General features: G+C 43.8%; 1 protein-coding gene across 1 annotated transcript in view; it reads right to left on the reverse strand.

Moving 5' to 3' along the window:
- Window positions 1-23122, reverse strand: part of NBEA (neurobeachin) — a 4581458-nt gene that overhangs the window by 875496 nt on the left and 3682840 nt on the right. The window lies entirely within an intron of this gene.

Consider the following 23122-nt stretch of genomic DNA (forward strand, 5'->3'; position numbering starts at 1 on the left):
ACAAAAGGGCTGTTTTTTAAAGAACAAAAGTGGTGTATGAATAAATGGTTGGAGACTTGGGGGATGAACTGTTGAGGTAGACCGAGATGACAAAATTTTAGATTACACCTATACACCATCCCTGCGGACCGCTCTGTTGGAGATGTTGGGTGAGCAGATTGGATTGACTGGCGAGATGATTTTTTTGAGTTATGATACAAAATCAGAATTGCCTAGACATAGTAAGGTCTTGCTGAGTCTAATTATGGTGGCTGTCAAAAAAAAGCAATTACTAGAAAATGGAAATCAGACTCTAGACCAACTTTACTAGAAGTACTGAATATAGTAACAGAGATAAAACAACTGGAACTGGGACCTTTAGAAAAGGGAAGGAGCAAACTACATAGGAAAAAATGGGAATTGTGGGAACAATATATACAGAGCAAGAACAAGGTTTAAGAGGCAGGATTTGAATGAGCCATATAGTGCTTAACTGACAATGACTGGATAGATCATAAGTGATGTATAATGTTTGCAACTACAGTTGTTTCAATGGTGTCTGCGGTGTATGCTGTTTGCAACTAAAGTGCTGTCACTCTGTTTATTTTTCATTTATATAAATGTAAGATTGTCTATGCCATATGTGAAAATTTAATAAAGTTGTTAAAAATATATATATATATACAGACACACACATTTATAGTTCCAGTGGTGAGTTTGGGACTATATGGGTGACCCACACGTTTGAAAAACAGTGGATGACTTGATAAGGTGAAATGCTGGGAATGACTGATGCAAGACAAGATAAAGTGCTTACCCACTGGTTAAGATTATGGGCAAGTCAGTAAGCCTGTAACGCAGAATGGAGGTGTACAGACAGGTCCTCAAGACTGACATGAATATGGTTGGAAATCAAGTGGCTACAGACAGCAAAAAGCTAGTAAAGCAGGAGGAGCAGATCAAAATACTGAAAGGCAGCAACTCTCGCATGTAACATTGGAGGGCGGACAAAATCAATCAATAAAGGACAACATGAGGGATGGACAGAAGCAACTCCCACATGTAACAGTGGAGGACGGACAAAATCAATCAATAAAGGACAATATGAGGGATGGACAGAAGCAACTCTCGCATGTAACAGTGGAGGACGGACAAAATCAATCAATAAAGGACAACATGAGGGATGGACAGAATGAAGCTGATTAACTTTCTGGAAGCCTTCCAGAAGGTTTTGCCTTCCTATACACAAATATGCCTTAATATTTTGGATAGTTATTTGCAAAATAATGCCCCAGATCAATTTATTAATAATCAAAAAGCATTTCTAAAACAGGTAAGCATACTTGGATTCCAGGTACAATCTGTGAGTGGGTATGAGTCAGGATGCTTTAGTAACAAAACAAAGCAGCGACTGATGTGGAAAGATAAAAAGTTGGGCGAGTTCATTTGGCAGGACATAAAGCAAAATATCTAAAGATATACACAGCTGAGTTGTACTGAAGAGGACAGAAGTTTAATATTGCAATTTGGAATTTAACATGAGCAAGACTGTCAGTAAAACTCACTAACCCTATTACAATAAATGTATTTTAGAGAACAAAGGAGGACATTTCAGACTTCTGAAGAAATGATGACCCTTTCTAAATCACAGTGGGGAGTGGACATGAACAAGAAAATTATGTGGATTGGATGGAGATGCTTACAGTGGAGAGATCCAAACCTTACAAATGCAGATGTGCAGAAGCAGTCTGGAAACAGTTATACAAGCAGGCATGAAAGGGGATGAAAGACAGATGAGATACAAAAAAAAAATACACCTGTGCAGATGGAGGAGCTGTAGGGCAAGGAGGGAGAAGGCCCAGCTAAAGCAGTGGCAGACAGCACAGATGGCCAACTTATAAGAGGCCATTTACACTCCATTTAAAGAAGGGGACCCAAAATAATAGAATATGTCAATTTGGTTAAGTTTAAAGCTCGGAGGAGGGCAAGACTCCTGGGAGCTCAGAAGGGAGAAGAAAGTGGCTCATTCTCAGGGTGGAGGATGGAAGAAGTCATCTAAGGAAGGTCAGGATATTATGCAATGGGAAGAGAGAGAGAGAGAGAGAGAGAGAGATGGTATATAAATCTGAAAGAAAATGAATATTGTTCCAAAAGGAAGGACAGATGGGTAAGGGAGGAAGAGGTGACTGGAACAAAAAGTAACTTGATGATACTTAGTGTGTCTATACAAGTGCTCACAGAATAAGGAAGGTCTTGGGTGGAAGAATGAAGCTGTGAGACTTCAGACAGACAAGAGAAGGCAAAAGACAACAAAAAAATGAATGGACTGGGGCCTTATGCAGAAGTGATGCCTCCAGGTACATCTGCAGTTAACTCCTACTGATGCCTCTAGGCATCAAATATTGCTTGTTCATATTTGTATCAAATATAAAAAATTTCATCTTAAAGCTCACACAATGGCAAACTCAACTGCATTAATATTTGACCTCTGTCTAGTGCAGGTAAACAGATATTAACTGTTGTTTTTGATATTAATTTATATAGATATCGTTTTCACGTTTTTCTGAATATCTCAACAACCAAGGAACAAAAACAGAACTCCTTAACCTCATATGAAAGTTCTCAGCTAAATGAACAAAAATGCTGCTGACAGTATGTGTGTAACCTGAGTGGTTGCTGAGATATTGTAAATTGTTTACAAAACATTACAAATGTAATATTTACTGTGTTTACTGTCACTTATAAAACTCTAATACCGAGGACCTAAAGAATACTGCCATATAAAAATAGTTTGAGCTGAAGTGTTTGCCATTTATCCTTCTTTCATAATCCCCATGGTTCCAGAGATCAGAAGATTTGTTTGAAATGTGAGGAAATAATCTGATTCTGTCAGAAGGCTTAGGCTCCACCCACTGGAAGTTACAGCCCACATTTCCTGAGCTCCGTTGGATTGAATCAGTTAATATATTCATATTTGGTTGGAGGGAAGAAAAACAGAAAAAGTGAGTGGCATTTATGTTATGAGTCTCCAACAGACAAACATATGATGACAAAAATGATTCTGTAGCACTAAATGACTTTTGAGTTATGCATGAGAGTTTGGCCTTTTCAGTGAACAATGGAGAGAGGTTGAAGGCTGACTGTGGTGCAGGGGGCTACAGCTCTGACTGTGAACCAAACGACCTGAGTTTGAACAGTTGTTTGAGTGCTGGAAGAACTGTGTAGGGGACCAAGGGAGTCAGTGTAATTTACCAGCCTGTCCATTCAGAGGGGAGGGAGACTGTGGTCCTGTCATACCAACCTACTCTCACAGAAGTGGAGATTTGTTAATTTACCACTGGCTTCAAGATGAGGAGACATGAGAATGTCAGTCTAGAGCCAGTAATGGCAGCCCTCATGGAAAAGTGTTTGATGAGGGGAGTATGGGCACAAAGGAGTTGGCACACAGAACATCCCTGAGCTAATACAGGTGCACATGTTAGTCAACAGAGGTTAGGTTACCGCCAAAAAAATGCCCTTACTGATGGCATGCTGGCAAAGGTGCAACCACTACCATGGCTGCCTGTATGATGACTCCACTCTCCACCCTGTTCTTCTGCTCCAAAGGAAATACCCAGGAAGAAGGAATGAATGCACCAGGCTGATTGGGGGGGGGGGGGTGGCACACAGAAAGGAGTGGAGGGGTTGATAAGATGTGTAACTGAACACTAAGTACACGGGAATGCTGTGCTACAAAATAGTATATAGAGACTAAAGGAATGGATCTCACTAAGCATATGTCAAAAACTAAAAATATATGCCAGTACATAAATGTGGCCAAGGCAACCTGAGTTCAATTAGTGTCTCAGGGAGGATGGGCATGCCAATCCTGGGTGAGAGAGAGGCACAGCAGGGTCACAAACTGCCACAGTCCCTCAGAGGAAGGGCAGCAATGGAAAAAGCATAATGGAGAATTTGGCTCACCAAGCCACTGATTTGTGTTAGCAAACTATAGCAAGTGTAAGAAAGAGTGTACTCGCAAGAGGAAAAGCACAAGGGGTGATGGTGGTGACCAAGGTAGCTTGGTCTCGCATCCGGTGGATGAGGTGAGGACTACAGAAAACACTCAGAGTTGCCAATAGACAGCTCCACACCCATATGGAACAAATAGGTTCAGCCTGACCAGGGATAACTTGGTAGTCAGCAGGTAAGGGGACAACAATGTCCTAGAAAAAGACACTGCATGCAAAAATAAAATATATTAAATTATGCAAACACAAATAAGAAGTTATGTACTCACCATAACGTTCCATCTGAGTAGGTGGCTTCATTTGTCTGCAACATTTGGGGTCTTGGATCCGACATCGGATCCGAGCCGGCAACTTATTATACAGCTATGGATCCGAGCTCCTAGCTCCTCCCCTCACCCATAATCCCCTACCAACCCCAAATGACCTCAGATCAAGTTTGCCCTCCTACAGATACCTAGAAAGGTGTCCTAACAGGAAAAGGCAGGATAATACAAAAAGTACTAACTCTTCTGAAGGCCAGGGGGAAGGAGGGGGGGATGGTTGCAGACAAATGAAGCCACCTATTCAGATGGAACGTTATGGTGAGTACATAACTTCTTAATCTGGAGTAGGGACTTCATTTGTCAGCAACCTTTGGTACAGAGTCCCCAGCTACCCGAATCTTGGGCGGCCATCATGGAAGGATGTTCCGGAGCACTGCGGAGCCAAAGGATGCTCTCCCTCTGGAAATGACATCCAGTTTGTAGTGGTTGATAAAGGTGTGAGATGAGGCCCAAGTGGCTGCCGAGCAAATATCATCCAAGGGAACTCTAGATTTAAAGGCAGCAGAAGTAGAGATGGAGCGAGTGGAATGTGCACGGAACTCCCTGAGGTGCGGGCCTCCCAGAAGCTTCATAAGCTAGAAGAATGCATTGGGAAATCCAGCGTGACAAGGTGACCTTCGAGACGGCTTTACCCAAACTGAATTTGGCAAAGGAGATGAACAGCTGATCGGATTGTCTGTGACCAGCAGTCCTATGAATACAGAAATGCAGCTGCCTGTGCATGTCTAAAGAATGCAGCTTGTACTCTCCTTTATTTTGATATTTAGGGAAGAAAACTGGTAGGTTGATGGACTGATTGATATTGGTTTCTGAGGCCACCTTGGGTAGGAAGGAGGGATTGGTCCTGAGGTACACTCTATCCTGATGAAAAAACAAGTAAAGGGGTTTCACGGAAAGGGCTTGAAGTTCTGAAACTCTCTTCGCTGAAGTGATGGCTACCAGGAATGTTGTTTTCCAGGACAGGTATTTAAGTTCGGCCGAGGCAGCTGGTTTAAAGGGGGAAGCAGTCAAGGCTTGAAGGACTAGTGATAGCTCCCAAGGGGGTACGGCTTCTTTGATAGGGGGCCTGAGCAAAAAAGTACCCTTGAGGAAGGTTTTTCATACTTTAGCTGACATCAAAGGACCTGTCCCATGTCCCACATGGTAATGGGAGATGACTGCCAATTGTACCTTGACTGTTGAACAACTGGCTCCTTGCTGAAAGAGTCCGGTGAGGAAGTCCAACAGAGACGTTAAAGGGGCAGTGAAGGGGTCCAAATTATGATGTTCCTCCCAGACGGAAAAGCGCTTCCATTTACTGCGGTAAACTTTCCTGGTGGAAGGTTTGTGCGCTGCCACCAAGATGGCTTTGACTGGTGAAGAGATACCGGGAGTCCTGATTAAGAGTGGAACTGGAGCAGCCAAGTTGCCAGCTTCAGGTTGTCCAGATTCGGGGTTGGTAAGCCTGATGGATGGGATATTAGATCCGGGCTGGGATCCAGAATCCAGGGAGGATTCACCAAGTGAGACCACAGGTAAGGGAACCAAGTTTGCCGAGGCCAGAATGGGGCAATGAGGATCATTCTGCTCCCCAACCGTGAGGCTTTCTGTAAGAGCTTTAGCATCAGGGGTAGAGGAGGATAGGCATAAAGTAGACCGGGCAGCCAAGCATGCACCAGAACGTCTCTCGGAGCTTCCCCTGGTGGGGGAATCAGAGCGAAGAAGCTGTCACATTTCGTATTTGAGGAAGATGCAAAGAGATCGCGGCAGGGTTGCCCCCATTTTGCAAATATCCGCTTTGCTACTTGGAAGTTGAGAGACCACTCGTAAGGGGAAAGAATGGTGCGGCTGAGTTTGTCCGCCAGAATGTTGTTCCATCCCGGAATGTGCATTGCGATCAGAAAGCGGTTGGTGGAGATCGCCCATTCCCACACCCTCATGGCCTCTCGGCAGAGAGGGTAGGACCTGGTTCCACCCTGTTTGTTGATGTACCAAACAACTGACATGTTGTCGGTCTGTATCGCAATAGTTCCTACGGGGAGAAGGTTTTGAAGTGCTTGCAACGCTAACAGCACCGCCCTCATCTCCAGAACATTGATATGCAGGGAGGTCTCTGTGTCGTTCCACATGCCTTGGACTGTTCTGCCTGAGCAATGCCCCCCCACCCCACCCGAGGTGAGAGACGTCTGTGGTTACCGTGGCGAGAGGGAAAGGAGTGCGGAAGGGCCGGCCTATATGGAGGTCTGGTGACTGGAGCCACCATAACAGGGCCCTCTTGCAAGCCTTGCTGACTGAGATAGGGTGGCAGAGAGGAAGAAATTGGAAGGACCATTGCACTTCGAGGGTCCACTGAAGTACCCTCATATTTAGGCGAGCACATGGAAGAAGTGTTATTGCCGCCGCCATGGAGCCCAGCGCCCTCAGGACCAATTCCGCCGGTGGAGCTTCTGATTGGAGGATGGCCCACACATGAAGACTCAGATTCTGTAGTCGCTCCGAAGTCAGGTAGGCTCGCAGACTTCTGGTATCCAATCTGGCCCCTATGAACTCTATTACTTGTGTCGGAGCAAGGGAGGATTTGTCCGTATTGATTGTGATGCCTAACTGGGGGGCTAGGTGGAGAAAATAGTCGCTGGCTGAGCAGAGTAGATGCCTTGTTGGGGCGGTCAGGAGCCAGTCGTCCAGGTACAGGAAGACCTGCATTCCCTGGAGTCTCAGGTGGGCCGCTATCACTGCTAAAACTTTGGCGAACACCCTGGGGGCTGTGGTGAGGCCAAAGGGAAGGACCCTGAACTGATAGTGGCTGGCTCCCAGCCGGAAGCGGAGAAACCTCCTGGATCATCTGTCCATTAGAATGTGGTAGTACGCATCCTTGAGGTCTATTGAGCACATCCAGTCGTTCTCCCGCAAGAGGGAGAGAATGGATTGAAGAGTGACCATTCGGAATTTTTCCTTGGTTACCGACAGGTTCAACAGGGAAAGGTCTAGGATTGGTCTCAAGTCCCCCGTCTTTTTTGGCACCAGAAAGAACCTGGAGTAAAACCCTAATCCAAGCTGGTCTGGGGGGATGGGCTGGATGGCTCTTTTTCTTAGCAGCTGCTGGATTTCTGCGGCTGCAGCCTCCCTCTGATCGGGTAGTACATCGGGGAGGTTCCTGAGTCTGGGGACATGTTGCATTGGGATTTTGTAACCTCTGGATATGATTCGAAGCACCCAGCGGTCTGACGTGATGGACTCCCATGCTGCCAGATGCTTCGAGAAGCGCCCCCCGACTACCTCCAGAGTGGAGCAGTCGGGCAACCCTTCAGGGCTGTTGCGTGGGCAGATCAGAGAAAGCTTCTCTGGACCCAAAGTTTCTCGGGGACCCTCAGCCTCTAGGGCGGCACCCTCCCTGTCTTCCTCTGCCACGGAAGGACTGGTTGTCCAGAGCGGGTTGGGAATGTTGCGATTTCTGGAACCACATCTTCTTCTGTCCCTTTTGGTTCTTCGAGAATGACCTCTGGGGAGCAGAGAAGCGGACTCCGATGGCAGACAACGTCTTCCCATCCTTCTCACTCTGGACAAGTGTCTCGCGAACGGTCTTGCCGAACAAGGCAAAACCATCAAAGGGGGCGTTCGCAAAGGACGCCTTAAAGGGCTCCGCGAAGTCACAATGTCAGAGCCAGGCCTGACGTCTCATAACTAGGCCCGCTCCGCTAGCTCTAGCGGCTCCCTCAGTGGCGTGGGACAACAGCCGCATAGAGGTATTGGAAATAGATCTTAGAGTAGCCATACGAGTGGAGTACAACTGCTTGTCCTCCGCCGACATGGACTCTGGGGGGGAAGCAGCGTATTCTTTAATAAGATCTCGCTGCATCCTGATGACATGTGCCATGTAGTTCAGAGACCTTACTGAGAAGGTCGCTAAACTAAATACCCGCTTCCTAAGGCGATCCATCGAGCGGGACTCCTTGCTCGGTGGATGGACCGAGGGGCTCTCCTGAGCTAGTTCCCTCTTAGTGGCTGCCGCCATCAACATGGCATCTACAGGGGGACCCTTGCTCCAGTGGGACCGGTCTGCGGGGGGGGCTCAAAATCCTATCCGGGCTTTTAGGGACTGGCTCCACAGTGTCCGGCTCCTTCCACGCCCTGGTGGTGATAAGGTCCAGCAGGGGGTCGGCCGGAGGGGACACCCAAGAGGTAGATGGGCCTGCTTCGAATGCCTCCAGGAACACAGACTCGTCGGAGGAAGCCTTGGGGGCAGACCACCCCCCCGATCCTGAGCATTTCCATGATGTCTCCAAAGGAGACATCCTCAAGGGGTGACCTTGGGGAGCCTTCCCCTTCATCCAAGTCCGTGTTCTCTGTTAAGGACTCGGAGGAGTCCACGTGCCTCCTCTTACACTTGTGCTTGCGAGGCACTTCCTCGGGGGGGCTGTCCGAGGAGGTCTCACCAGCAATATCCTATTCCAATGGAACAACCTGGGACATGGAAGCAGGCTGTCCCTGTGGCCTGGTGACGGAAGCCTGACCAGCAGAGAGGGAGTGCAGGGTGGAGCCGAGACAAGGGCCGGGGGTCCGGATGCTCTCGACAGAGCTCTCTCCACTGCATCGAAGGCCGAGGGGGAGCCGCTCTCCCTGGGCTCTGAAAGCCAATTCCCACTCTGATCCGATGAAGGGATCGGAACTGGCGCCGAGACCGTCGGATCCGAGGGACCAGTGTGCTCCGACCTGAACACAGCCGAAGGTACACTGAATCCCTCAGATCCAAAGTTCGCCCCACGGCTCCGAGAGGTCGGATCCGATGATGGAACCGACAGACTCGAGGGCAGGGTCGGATCCGAAGTACCCAGTACTGTCGGCACCGACCCACCCCCGGCTCCGACGCTGCCCAGCTCCGAGCGCTCCGAACCCGGGAAGCGGGTCAGAGAAGGAGCTATCGGAACAAAGAAAGGTGTCGAGCTCCCACCCGAAGGGGGGGGGGGGGACAAGAGCACTCCCATCTGCAGCTGGGCCTGGAAGAACCTTCTCATCATCCGGTCCAAGTCTGCATCAGAGAGGCTGTAGGTGGATCTTGAAGAGGCCACCGAGGCAGGCCTGGAATGCCGCCTCGATGACCTCGATGGAGATTGGGTCTCCTTCTCCTCGGGTCCCGGGGAGAAGCAAGGGAATCGGAGCCGAGAAGGAGGAGACCTGGAAGCCGTGGAGGGAGAAGCCCGCTTAGCTGGGGGGGCCGAAGCGGAGGCCTCGGCCCGCCACTTGTGGTGCTTCTCCCTCCATTTCTCCCTCCTGGCCTCCCTGTCCTCCGGTGCTTTAGTAGGAGTTTGAATCCCGGCCGGGGGAAGGGGGCATGAGTGGCCTCCACCACAGGCTGAGGAGGTGCCACGGGAGTAGCGGAGGCCGAAGCCGAATCCGGAGGCAGAAGTCCTGCCAGGATCAGCTTCGACCTCTGCTCTTTCAGTGCCCTGGGGTTGACCGCTGCACAAATGGTACAGCCCGAGGACAGGTGTTCAACCCCAAGGCACCGAACACACCGAGTGTGGCCATCTGCCAGAGAGAGCTTATGGCCATACTCGGTGCACTTAGAAAAAATAGGTTTTGGGGCCTCTGACATACCCAAAACTAAATAAAAGCTACACAAACACACTAGGCCCCAAACACAAGCACACCACACACTAACGACCAGCGAGGGGAGGGTAAACACTAAAAATTTAAAAATTAACTGACTAAAGGGAAACCTAACACACACACACTGATTAAACTACTGAAAAAAGTAGGCTGATTAGACAAAAGAGTCACTTATCTGAAAAAATTGCCAGGAGCTCAAAATCCAGCTGACACACTTAACAGCGGCAAACTAGATCTGAGGTCATTTGGGGTTGGCAGGGGATTATGGGTGAGAGGAGGAGCTAGGAGCTCGGATCCAAAGCTGTATAATAAGCTGCCGGCTCGGATCCGATGTCGGATCCAAGACCCCAAAGGTTGCTGACAAATGAAGTCCCTACTCCAGATCTATTATTATTAATGGTGCGGGTACAACAATGAAACAGTGTTTAAAAAAACTATAATGTTAAGGGGCCATGTGATAACATTGTTTAAGTTCTATGTATATCAAGCTCTCAGACTCCTGTTATAAGTTTACTTTGCTATTTGCAGATAGCCAGAAAAAGGTAGTAAATAAGAGCTATATAAACACAGTTGAAATGCATTTACAAAAGTAATGGTGAAATATCAGATTTTCTTGTTTTGGGACTCTTTTGTGGGTAATATGTCCCTGCACAGTAAACTCTCTTAGCGACAGGTCAGTGGACATGTACAACAATTTGCTATAAGAGGAGTGACATGTAACACGATATGCGTAGAAGTGCTCTAGGTGCAGAGAGAACAGGGGACAATGTTCATGGAGTGTAATGCACCAGAACGTGGGAGCAATACAGAGCAGCATGAGCTGGATTAAGCAGATTCAGAATAAACATCTTAAGGAAAGGAATAAATGCAAAGAAACTATGGACAGTTAGATGTGGGAGAAGAAGATACCGAAAGGTAAATATCGGATGAAGAGTATGGAATTTTAAACCGATGGTAAGGCATTATCAGTAGAGGAAAAGGGAAGAGAAATAAAAGGGGTGGTACAGCAGAAAACAGACAGGAAGGGAGGTACGTATAGAAGAAGGGGATAGCAGTGCAAGATATGGGCCAAGTGGGCAGTAAGGAAGGATTATGATACCAAAAGGAGGCAAGAAGAAGTGGGAGAAGTATGAGGAAGACAGTGGGGATGAATGACAGAGGGGACAGGGCAGCAGGATAGGAAGAAACTCCAGATGGTTGCAGTGAGACAGACCCATGGCAAATCCCCAGTGTGACCTGCAGCCAAAGGGGGTGTTACTGCCATGAATGTTAAGTTGCATAAGGGCAGTTAGTCTAGCTCAGGGGGGACCTGGCAAATGTTTCCAGGTTCTAATACAAATAGTAAGACAGGAGAAGAGACACAAACTGTGCTGAGCAATGTGAGTGGGCTTAGCACCATTAAGACAGACAAAAGGATTAAGTAGGTTAGAGTGCATAAAATGGGGGCGGAACATGAGTGGTTCTTATGATTAGAAAAACAGGTGAGGTGGGATAGAGGAAGAGGTTGAACAGAACTTAAAATGAAAATGGGTGTTGGTAAGGAATATCAGAGAGTAGGACTGAGATCCTTTTATAGACTAAATGCAAACGTAGATGGGATACAGAAAGATTTTTTGGTGAGCAGTTGCAAAAAGGTAAGGAGGGTGTGAGTTTAACATGTGGTTAAATCTTGCACGGATATGCTACATGGGGTGAAACAATTTCACAAGCAAGATCAGAAGGAAAAGTTTAGAGAAATGGCAAAGGCGAGACTAGTGGATAGATGTAGGATGCCAGTAAGGGAGATGCAAATAATTTATGCATTTAAGTGATAAGAATGAACAAGCTACCATGCTGGATTGAGAACGGCTAGGGGATGTGGATGCTGCAGTGGTGCAGCGGTTTACGTTGTCGCTTCACAGCAAGAGGTTCACTGGTTCAATTCTCAGCTGGGGTGCCTTCTGTATGAAGTCTGCATGTCCTCCCTGCATTCGTGTGGGTTTCCCCTGGGTGCCCCAGTTTTCTCCCACATTAAAGATATGCATCTGGGCCTCCTCTGAAAATTGGCCCGTTCCAAGTTGGACTTTCCCAAATGTTAAATAAATAATAAATAAAAAATAAAGCAGAGAGGATTACCATGAAAGAGAAATGTTTACTGGATCAAGCTCATGTGAGGATGGACTATGAGCGATAAAGGAAATGGTGCTAGAAGTAGAACCCTTGAAAAATGAGATGAGGGGATCACAAAAGGTGGGTCTAAAGTACATTAGAGGAGACCATAAAGATGAATAAAGAGGGAATGACTGGATGTGTGAGGTTAGGGGAGAATGGTGTAAAAGTGGTATAGAGTGAAAAGCTGATGGGCCACCCAGGGACACACACAAGAAATGGACTAAATGAGAGAAGTAGTGGCTACTCAGCAGAAGGGGACAGAAGGAGATCAAAACGCAGAAACCATAAATCAAGGAAGTGCTGATGGACAAAGCAAGAACCGGTGTAGCATAAGATAGGTGGGATGTCCAGCAATGGGGTGACAAATAGCAAACTACTGTAAAGAAAAATGAAGGATCAAAAAGAGAGGAGTGGGATAATGATGATGAAGAATGAGAACAGCAAGAGAAGGTGCACAGGAAGGAAGATGTGCTGGGATGTCTGTAGGCTACCATCATGAAATGTATGCTTTTGGAAGAATGGGGCAAGAAAGAGATACAAAGGTAAGACTTACAGGGATAAGTGCTCATGGGGATGAATGTGGATGTTGAACAGACACTTAAGTATAGCAGAGGTAATTAATACCATAGGTATGTAAAAGGTAGTAATGCATTAAGGCCAGATAGGCCTCCCTTTTCCCCCCCAAAACTGAAGGTTTTGAAGCAGCTGAAAAAATAAAGGATGTGTTTAATGAAGTCATGGACTGCTTAACTCAATGCACCAGGTGATTATACTGCTGAATGTCAAACACAACTCCAATTTCATGGAGATACTCCTTAATTAAACCCATTATAAAAGAAAACAAAGACCCTTTACAGTGTAAATCTTATAGGCCAATATCTTTACTTAACAATGATTATAAAATCTTCATGTCAATATTAGTAGAATTAAAAAAATCATTGACACACATAATAAATGAGTGTCAAACAGGATTCATTTATAAAAGACACACACAAGACAATATACAAAGAATTCTAACACTCATACATTTTTTAAACAGAAACAACCAAGAAGCTCTAATACTAGCTTTGGATATAGAAAAAGCCTTTGATTCGTTGAGCTGGCATTTTCTTTTTAAGGCTTTAGAATTGTTTGAATTTCCTACTAATTTTATTACGCTAATAAAGAATATTTACAAAAACAATTTGGCTTACGTAAAACTTGGGCCATTTACCTCGAAGGCTATTGAAATAACCAAAGCTACAAACCAGGGATGTCCGATGTCTCCCATCCCTTAGGAATTGAATTATTTGCCTCATTAGTACACCACAACTCTAATATATAAGGCATAGATGTATATGGTCAACTCAATTCAAAAATTATGTTATTTGCTGATGATGTTTTACTCACATTATCTGTCTCGGAGAAATCAGTACAAAAACTAGATGAAATAGTGGAAAGGTTTTATCATATTTCCGGCCTTAGATTTAACAAGGGAAAATCTAATTATATACATTTGAATAAAGAGAGAGAATTTACCTTAACTGCAAATTGTGTGATAGGAAAACAAGTTCCCATAATAAAATATTTAGGAGTAACACTTTGTGATAATTTGGAATCTACGTTAGCCACAAATTATAGCAACATAATTAATAAAATAAAAATGTTAATAGTAAGCTGGAATAAAATGTTCTTGAGATTTGAAGACAGATTACAAAGAATAAAAATTACATTACTTCCAAAAATTACTTACATTGCACAAGCTATTCCTATAGTACCTAACAAGAAAATCTTGAAAGAAATAAATAAAATTCTATTAAACTTTCTTTGATATCCAAAAAGAAATAGAACAGCCTTATACACATCATATTAGATATTGGGAAATGGGTGGAATTAAACTTCCAGATCTAGAATCATACATAAAAGCTTCCATACTAAGAACTATCATTAACTGGATAGATCCTAATTACTCTTCAACATGGAAAACATTGCACACTATTATTTTTCTAAATGAACATAAAATAATTAAAAACTGTATATTAAGTGAATAAAATAATAGGATGTGGCACATATTGACTGTTAATATTCAATATAATATAACAAAACCAACAAACAAATTATATAAATAATATTTACAATTTATTCAGAAGATTTATATATACTAACACGGATATTAAGATTTGGCTAAACTTGATAATACCCTTTAGCTCTACAAAGAATTTCTTCAATAAAATTCATAATGTTATCTTAACTAGATGGGAGGGGAAAAACTTCACTTGTTGGCAACATTGTATAGAGAATCAAGTAGTATTAGACATTCAACAAATTCAGAATAAATATGACATTCCATCAGCAGATTGGTTGATACTACAAAGCATATTATCATATGTTAAGGATCTTAATAGTAAAATTATTAATTCTCCTTCTAAAACTAGTCCAAATATAAGTCTAATATCTGAAGTTATTTACAATTATAATTGGATGAATCTAATTTCAAAATTATACAAAAATAACATATAAAACTAACCCTAATGCAAGATATTGGAATTTAATAGCAAAAGGATGTCACACTAATCTATCAATTGAGAGTAAAACAAATATTTTATGTTCTGTTAACTTAACATTTAATTTACAAGTATGGAAAATATTTACATGGAAATATATTCACAGGGTATTTATTACACCTGATAAACTAGCCAAATTCAATTCACTTGATAAATCCATTTGTTGGAGATGTTATTTAAACTGTAAAGCTGATTGGTCTCATATATTTTTGATTGTATTAATATAAACAAATTGTGGGAAGAAATTACTATTTTTCTCCAAGCTATATTCATAGATATCTTTATTTTAACCATATATTTAGTCCTCTTAAATGTTAATGATAGTATTGGAATGAATAAAAAAGATCTATACCTACTTTGGTCCATACTAGCTGTGGCAAGGAAATGTATAACTAGGAAGTGGAAGTCTTCACAAGAACCTACTCTGGAAAAATTCTTGAGACTGATGGAAGAAACAGCAACATTAGAAATCAAGGTGAAGGAATTGAGAATTTCACCAAAAACATGGACAAACAATCCTTGGGAAAAAATGTAGCTCTTATTGAGACATGAAAAATGAACCCTAAATAATTAGTGTGCAACTTTATACTTTATTAATTGACTATTATAAATTTTTGTTACTAATTTCATATATTTTATAAATTTTTTTTCCCTCCTTGGTTCAGGGCAATTGTACATAGTGTATATAACGGATTATAATACTTGTTTATTGATGATTGTATTGATAAACATTATATTATTTGGAAAACAAAAAATCATTTGAAAAAAAAAAGAAATTTCAAGTGTTCGAAGATTGACTTTCAACGGCACCGTATGGTGCAGATAGGGAGAATTTCCCTTTTCTGCACTGAAGTACGGTCTCGGAGTTGGTATATTTAAGTAGGGGGTGTGGGGGGGTGCAGGGGGGCTTGCCCCCTATTGCTCACATTGTTAAGGTGTGTTTTTCTTTTTTTTTATTTGATATTCGAACATCAAAATGTCGAACATTTGGTCTCAACCATGTAACATTCAACATTTTGGATGTTCGAATATTTAACTTAGACCCAAAAATATCTGCACGAGGGGAGTACAAAGTTAAGTACATGTGACTGTTTGGCATAGTGGATGTGCATAAAATCTTATTAAGGGCAGACGCTACTTGTTATTTGGGGAGAACAAGAACCAGGGCTAGGATTGATAGAGTTTATATAACAAGATATTACCAGTCATGGGTGGAATGAAGTGGAACATATCTGATAGCATTATCTAATCATGTGCCTATACTCACAGAAATCCAAAAAGCTGGGAAGAAACAGGAAGGTGAACATTAGGAATTTTCTACATATTGGTTGAGTAATGAAGCCTCTGAACAATGGGCTGTGAACATGGTTCAGGAACAGCTCCTAGGTTTTTGGGCTAGTTTGGAACCCTTGGCTGCCCTATGGGATGTTGCTAAAGATAAAATAAGAGCAAAGATAGCCAAAATAACACATAAGAAATGGAAAGCATATAGGCAGAAATATGTCTCAACACCAGAGTCCACTAAAAAGCTGGAGAAACAGTACCAGTGGTATCCTAATGTGTTTGTAGAGGCTAAGCATCTGAAAGCCAGGAAGGCTGTTAAAGAATACTTGGATAATGTTAATTCCCATGAGGCTAAGATCCTGAAACCTGAACTATTTCTCCTATATGGCAAGGAGTAAGTGCTTAGCAGAAATGTCAATAGGCTCTAACAGGTTACACAGGTAGACGGAAACAGACCCTGACAAAATAAGGGAAATACTGATAGAGTACTATATCAGACTATACGAGGAGGACCCTACAGTGGAACAAAAAGGACGAGAAGCAGTGAGCTACTTAAGGACACTTGGAGGGACAGCATTAGTGATAGCACCCATTACTAAGGAGGGTAGGGGGGCTCTGCTCTCTGCACCACCTTATTAATGGATACTAACTCTAACACTGCCCCTTCCCCCAACCCTAACCCTACACAATAAAGTCATTAAAACCTTCCTGCAATACTGTCACTATGCAAGACAGACTCCGACACACAAACATTCAAATTTATACACAAGCAACACTACATCTATCCCCTAACCTAACCCTTACCCTAAAATACACAAATTTGCACATGTGCGCGTGCACACATACCACTCATTTTTCACTCATCCCCGACCCTAACCCTAACTCACACACACAGACATTCTCACTCCCCCACCCCCACTCACTTGCATTGCCATTCTGTACATTCGACATACCCACTGTTCAGCCATCAGCACCTTTGACATGTCAAACATTCAGCTATCTTCACGGTCAACATAAAATCACTCCTCCTGTATTTATCGAAAAAACATATGTTCAGTGAAATTCAGAGGAACCATACACATGCACGCATATGAGTATGGTTAGTGTACTCTGTCAATTGCAACTCAACAAAATACAGTTCTCTCTCTCTAAATCGAAAGTTACACTGGTCATCTTCCAGAGACGCTGAACATCAGCTTGTTGACTATTGCTGTGGTGTATGAGCTGTGCTTGCATGCAGCTAGTCGGGTTTTGCAGATTAGGGTTAGAATAATATAGATTTAGGTGTGCTGTGAGTGTTTCTGAGTTAGGATTACTAATGAGACTAGATAACGTGAAACTCTTCACAATATGTATGTGTGGTGGTACACGTGTGGTGTGCAGGTGTCTTTACTGTCATATGTAGTAGTGCTGTTAGGGAAAGTGTTTTTGTTACGGTAATACGTATGGTTACTGTTTGGGAAGAATGAAAGAGGTACATTACGAGCAAAAAAAAAGCACAGAAAAGGCTGAAAAAAATTGGGTACACATTTTTTTGATGTCGTATGTTTAAAACACTTGGGTTAGTCCAACAGACATCACCTCTTCCAGGTTATGTTCTTACTGGCCAAAAAGGACTGACCTGGCATAGGTCAAGCAAGTAGAGTACAGCGACAAATCTCGCTTTACCAGAAAGGCTCATCCAGACTCTGATACACTTTACTGTGAAGGAAAGGTTAGTTTGCTTTTATTTGTTATATTTTGTATTACTTTATTGCCTTTCTATATTTTGAATACTGTGGTTTGTTTTCTTTACCTTGTGTTTTACTTGCATTCTGCTTTAACTGCAAATTAAAACTTCAAGAGACTACAGCTCGGTCTCTTCTGAGTCAGACAGAATTTTTTTCCTGCCCTCCCACCCAGTTACAGTTGTCTTGTTAAATACCACTGTCTTTCTAGTTGCCTGCCTCTTAAGTTAATCTGACCATATATCTCATTTCCTCTCTGCTTTCACTGGTTGTGAGAGTAATTACAAAATCATCATTTTTGAAATCCCTCCCCTTCAACTATTTAAATGTATTGGCCATCCTACTGTATTCCATATGTGACCACCCCTTTCAATCCATCTTGCTGTTTTAAAAATAGTAACTCTCCACTAAACTTTAACTTTTTAAACAGGTAAAACTTAAGTTACCTACTTTCACATCTAACTTCTCTAGTGCACACTGCAATGTGCATTTTTTTCATCTTACCTTTAAGCATCCCTCCGACTAGCACTTGCTCTAATACCTGCTGGAAAGCACTAGGAAGCCTTAAACTGATACAAGCACTCAACTCTCATTGTTAATAAGAAGAAATTAATAGTAGGCACTAAACAGCCTATAACTGCAAAGTACCTTGCTAAGGTAAGGGAAAACAGCTCCTGTACAAAAAAAAAAAAAAAAAAAAAAAAGGCATGTCCAAGGGTCAGCTTCCGGTGATTTCTCCTGTCCACCTGGCGGATCTGGGCATACTGGGGCAATTGCCTCATGTACACAGACAACCCTCTCCTCCTACCAACCAACACTACAACCTGTGAGAGATGCACTTACATAGCCAAAATAGAAGCAAAGCTCTCTCCACCCAAGATTGTGCTAGACAGTCAAGAGGAGAAGGTTAGCACCCACACTATACCTCAAGCAACACATAGCCCTTCTAAACCCACACCACCAACACCCACATATAGCAACACTAAATCCACATATGCAGAGGCCCTTAACAGTAACCTGTCCAAGCAAGAAGGACCTCTGAAGCTGAAACGCAAACAAACACCAATCACAACCGAAGTGTTATAGTTCACAACACCAGTGTACCACCCAGCAACAGCCCCTAAGGCAAGGCAACATACCTAACACTTTAGTCATAGGTGACTCTATAGTCCGGCACACTGATGTTCCACTCACCAGGTTGAACAAGGAGAAAATTACAGTCAGCTGCCTGTCAGGTGCCAGGATCCGTCACATAAAGCATGCACTCAAGTCACTCCACAACAAGTACAAATATGACTCTGTCATTGTCCATGTTGGAGTGAATGACTTGAGATGTACCTCCCTGGACTACATGAAAAGAGACATGGAATAGCTCTCGGATCATGTGGCCCAGGCAGGTATGACCCTAGCCCTGAGTAGCATCCTGCCTTCGCCCAGAATGATACCACAACATAAGGACAAAATGATTGACTTCAACAATTGGCTAAGCTTCTGGTGTCATTCAAAGGGGATCCAGTATCTGTCTGCCTGGGACGACATGATTGACAGACCACGATGCTTTGCCAGAGATGGTCTGCACCTGTTGCCCTGGGATTCAGGTTACTGGCTAAGGCTCTTGCCACCCCTATAGTGCCTTTTTTAGGCAAAGTTCAAAGGACAAAACCACCACTGTAACAGGTACAAGCATGCAAAATCTGAAGGTAATGCTACTCAATGCTAGAAGACTAAACTGTACTCTCTCGAGGCACTCCTAAAAACGGAGAACATCGATATCTGTGCAGTAACTGAGACCTGGTTCAAGGCTCCAGAGAGCACACCCCTGCAATACCAGGCTACAACTCTTATCACACTTTTCGCCACCAAACCAGGACCAAAACACTAAAGGTGGAGGAGTGTCAATATTCACCAAGGATATTCACACCACTAGGCTAGTTGCCCAACACAATGCGTCTGAAATTCTCCAGGTGCAACTAACACTAGGTAAGACTGCAATCCAAATTGTAGCTTGCTACAGATCCCCCACCATACCCCAAGATTCTCACTACACCTTTCCAAACATACTGGAAAATATTAAGACAGAACCAAACACCCTAATACTGGGTGATTTTTAACTACCCTGCCATTAACTGGGAAAACTACTCATGTACCAACACCTTTCCCCAACGGTTCTTGGAATTCATAAATTCCGATGCCCTGGATCAACTAATCCATAGTCCCACCAGGGGATCCAATATCCTAGACCTGGTCATTACCAACATGGGAAATCGATGCTCCACACCTATGGTCACCCCCTTGTTAGTCAGGTCTGACCATAAGCTAATCACCCTTAACATCCACATCCCACCCCCACCCCCCAGTAAGGAAACCTCCATAAAAAACTTCTCCAAAGCCAACTTCATGCTACTCAAGTCAGAAGTGACAAACTTCATGATGCCCATGCAGATGGGAACTGAAAGTTCAACTGCTGAATCTTACACTAAGGCACTGTACACGTGCACATCCACGCATGCATGAATCGTGCCATCCCAAATAGAACCAAGATGCTCTCATCCAAAAGAAGGAAATCAATCTGGTGGTCCCCTGCCATAAACAAACTTTACAACAAAAGGAAGAAACTGTTGCAGAAAAGAGGAAAATCCCAGGAAACAAAAAAATCCCTTACCAGCCTCAGTAAGAAAATGAGATCCCTCATAAAATCCTCCAAAGCTAGTTACGAAAATAAAATTGCCAAAGATTCCAAAGACAACCACAAGGCATTCTATAACTATGTCAAGAATCTAAATGGTAATGCTCAGATCTGCGCTGAGCTAAAAACAGAATGGCATTAAATATACTGATCCCAAGGATATTGCCAATATCCTGGCAGATCGATTCAGTGCCAACTTCACCCCCTAAATGGCCCATCTCAATACCGGAAGATTGCCAAATTCCAGTAATAACGGCCACACAGGTAAAAAACGCACTCTCCAAAGCTAAGAATACAGCATCCATGGGACCAGATGACATCCCGGGCAATGTACTACATGAACTACAATATGAATTGGCACCTCACCTAAGTGTCATGTTTAATCATAGCCTCACCTCAGGTTTCGTGCCCACCGAGTGGCGTGGAGCTACAGTTATCCCACTCCACAAGGGGGGATCCACCTTGGATCCCGGAAACTACCGTCCCATCAGTCTGACGAGCCTGATCTGCAAGGCCATGGAGCGTATTATCATGGAACTTATAAACAAAGACATTGGCAACCTTTAAAACACTGGACCCCACCCAGTTTGGGTTCGTGAAGGGCTGATCTTGTCTGCTGAACCTGATTGACTTCTTCAAATCAGTCTCCAGAGCCATGGACAAGGGTAAGGTGGTCCACACAGCCTATCTAGACCTTGTCAAGGATTTTGACACCATCCCCCACACTGGAATCATAGATAAACTTACTAAGCTGGGCATGAATCCCTAAGTCACCCAATGGGTTGCTTACTGATAGAACCCACACTGTAAAAGTAGCCGACTCCAAATCCAGCTTCAGACAAGTGACAAGTGGAGTACCTCAGGGTTCAGTCCTGGGACCACTCTTGTTTGGCATCTACTTCTCTGAAGTACAGGCCAACACTAAGGGACTCTGGCTAACAAAGTTCACAGATGACTGCAAACTGGGAGCCATTACTGAATCCCCAAATGATGTGGATACTCTACAAAAGGGCCTTACAGAAACAGATGCTTGGTGCCAGAGCCATGGGCTCAAGCTCAATGCCAAGAAATGTATAGTTATCCCCTCTGGGAAAAAACACGTACCCATGAATTACCATATAGGTGGCAGTAAGTACACTAAACACCGAAAGTGTGATAAGAGACTTAGGGACACAGGTGGACAGTGGTCTAACCTTCGATAACCACATCGCCAGAACAGTCAGGAAATCCTTTTATGTGGCGCACCTCATCACTAAGGGCTTTTCATCCAGAAAAAAGGAGGTCATTGTCCCACTGTATTCATCCGTCATTAGACCCATTATAGAATACAATGCCCCGTTTGGTATGTACCTCTCAAGACATCTGCAACAACTGGAAAGGCCGGAGAAATACCTCACTAAAAGAATCACAGGCCTAATGCAAATGTCCTACACTGACCGCCTTAAAAAACTCCAGCTATACTCTGTCACATATCGTCTACTCAGAGGCGATCTCTGCTTAACATACAAGGCCATGTCAAACCCAGAGCTGTTGGACATGCTACACTTAAAGAAATCCCAATCCCTCAGAGCCACAAGCTCCAGGGATCCAAACCTTGTCATCACAATAAACAAAACATGCTGGAGGGATAGGTTCCTGACCCAGACACTCCCCAGACTCTGGAATAGATTTCCCATACATGTCAAGCAGAGTGCCTCTTTGGCCCTCTTCAAATGGAACCTTGATGATTGGATGGGAGAAAGGAAAATCACCCCGTGGATCACGTCAGTCACCCTGCTGGGCAGGGGTCCAGGGAAGTAAATAGTGTGGGAAGAAATAGCCAGGGAATTGTTATGGCTAGGCTTGTATAGGCCCTAGGGCTGATAGCCTAGTACCATCCTATGAACTGTTTTTTTCTCCAAGTTTTCTGCAATCTGCACTCTAAGGAACACTTTCCACATGCATGTGATGTATGGGGGCTTGTCTCTTTGCAAAAGTACTTACTTTGCTGCCTTGATTATTTTTTATTTTACGTTTTGGTTCTGGATGTATGATCTCTCAATGAAGGGGGGCTTTCAATGCATGCGGTTATCCAATCATTGGTGTGTAATTACTAGGAAATGACGTTGATACCCACAGAAAAATGTTCTAGAGCCTTCAGGACTTGGATTAATCATAATTCCCCTTCCACCTCCTGGTTGAAGCATGCAACAGTGAGTTCATACACACACCACTTGAGATAATGTGATCTGAGCTGACCCCAGCTGATGCAAGTCCTGTAGTGTCCTCCATTCACCAGTAGTGGGTGGTGCTACAGCACTTAATTCCCCACCTTTACATCATATGAGATGATCTGGGAGTCGTAAGTCCTACTCATTCTTACATCTCCAACACCGAGGCCACGATCAGAATGAGGTCACTAGACCCTGTGGCTGTGCCACTGAACCAGCCTGATGAACTTTTTTTTCAAGCACATCACTTTATATCCACAACAGTTTTTCTGAAGATTCAGTGGACTCCAAAAGTGAAGCTGAATTTAACAATGTACAAAAATACAAGCCAACTTCAATGAAGCTGAGGATGTCACAAGACATCAGTTAATAAGGAACTCACAGCTTATGAGCTACACAGAATAACAGGCAGATAAGGAAGAATAAGTATGCTGACAAATTGTGTGTTTAAGTTCAACACTTTGAAGTAGAGGTGTGCTGTGCACACACATTTATGTACTGTAGGCTTTCTCAGCATTGGGCAGCCATGGTGGTGCAGCGGTTAGCGTTGCTGCCTCACAGCAAGAGGTTCACCGGTTCAATCCTCAGCTGGGGTGCCTTCTGTGTGGAGTCTGCATGTCCTC

Source organism: Protopterus annectens, chromosome 5.part1 (assembly GCF_019279795.1).
Source record: "Protopterus annectens isolate FY-2018-M chromosome 5.part1, PAN1.0, whole genome shotgun sequence".
NCBI lineage: Eukaryota > Metazoa > Chordata > Ceratodontiformes > Protopteridae > Protopterus > Protopterus annectens.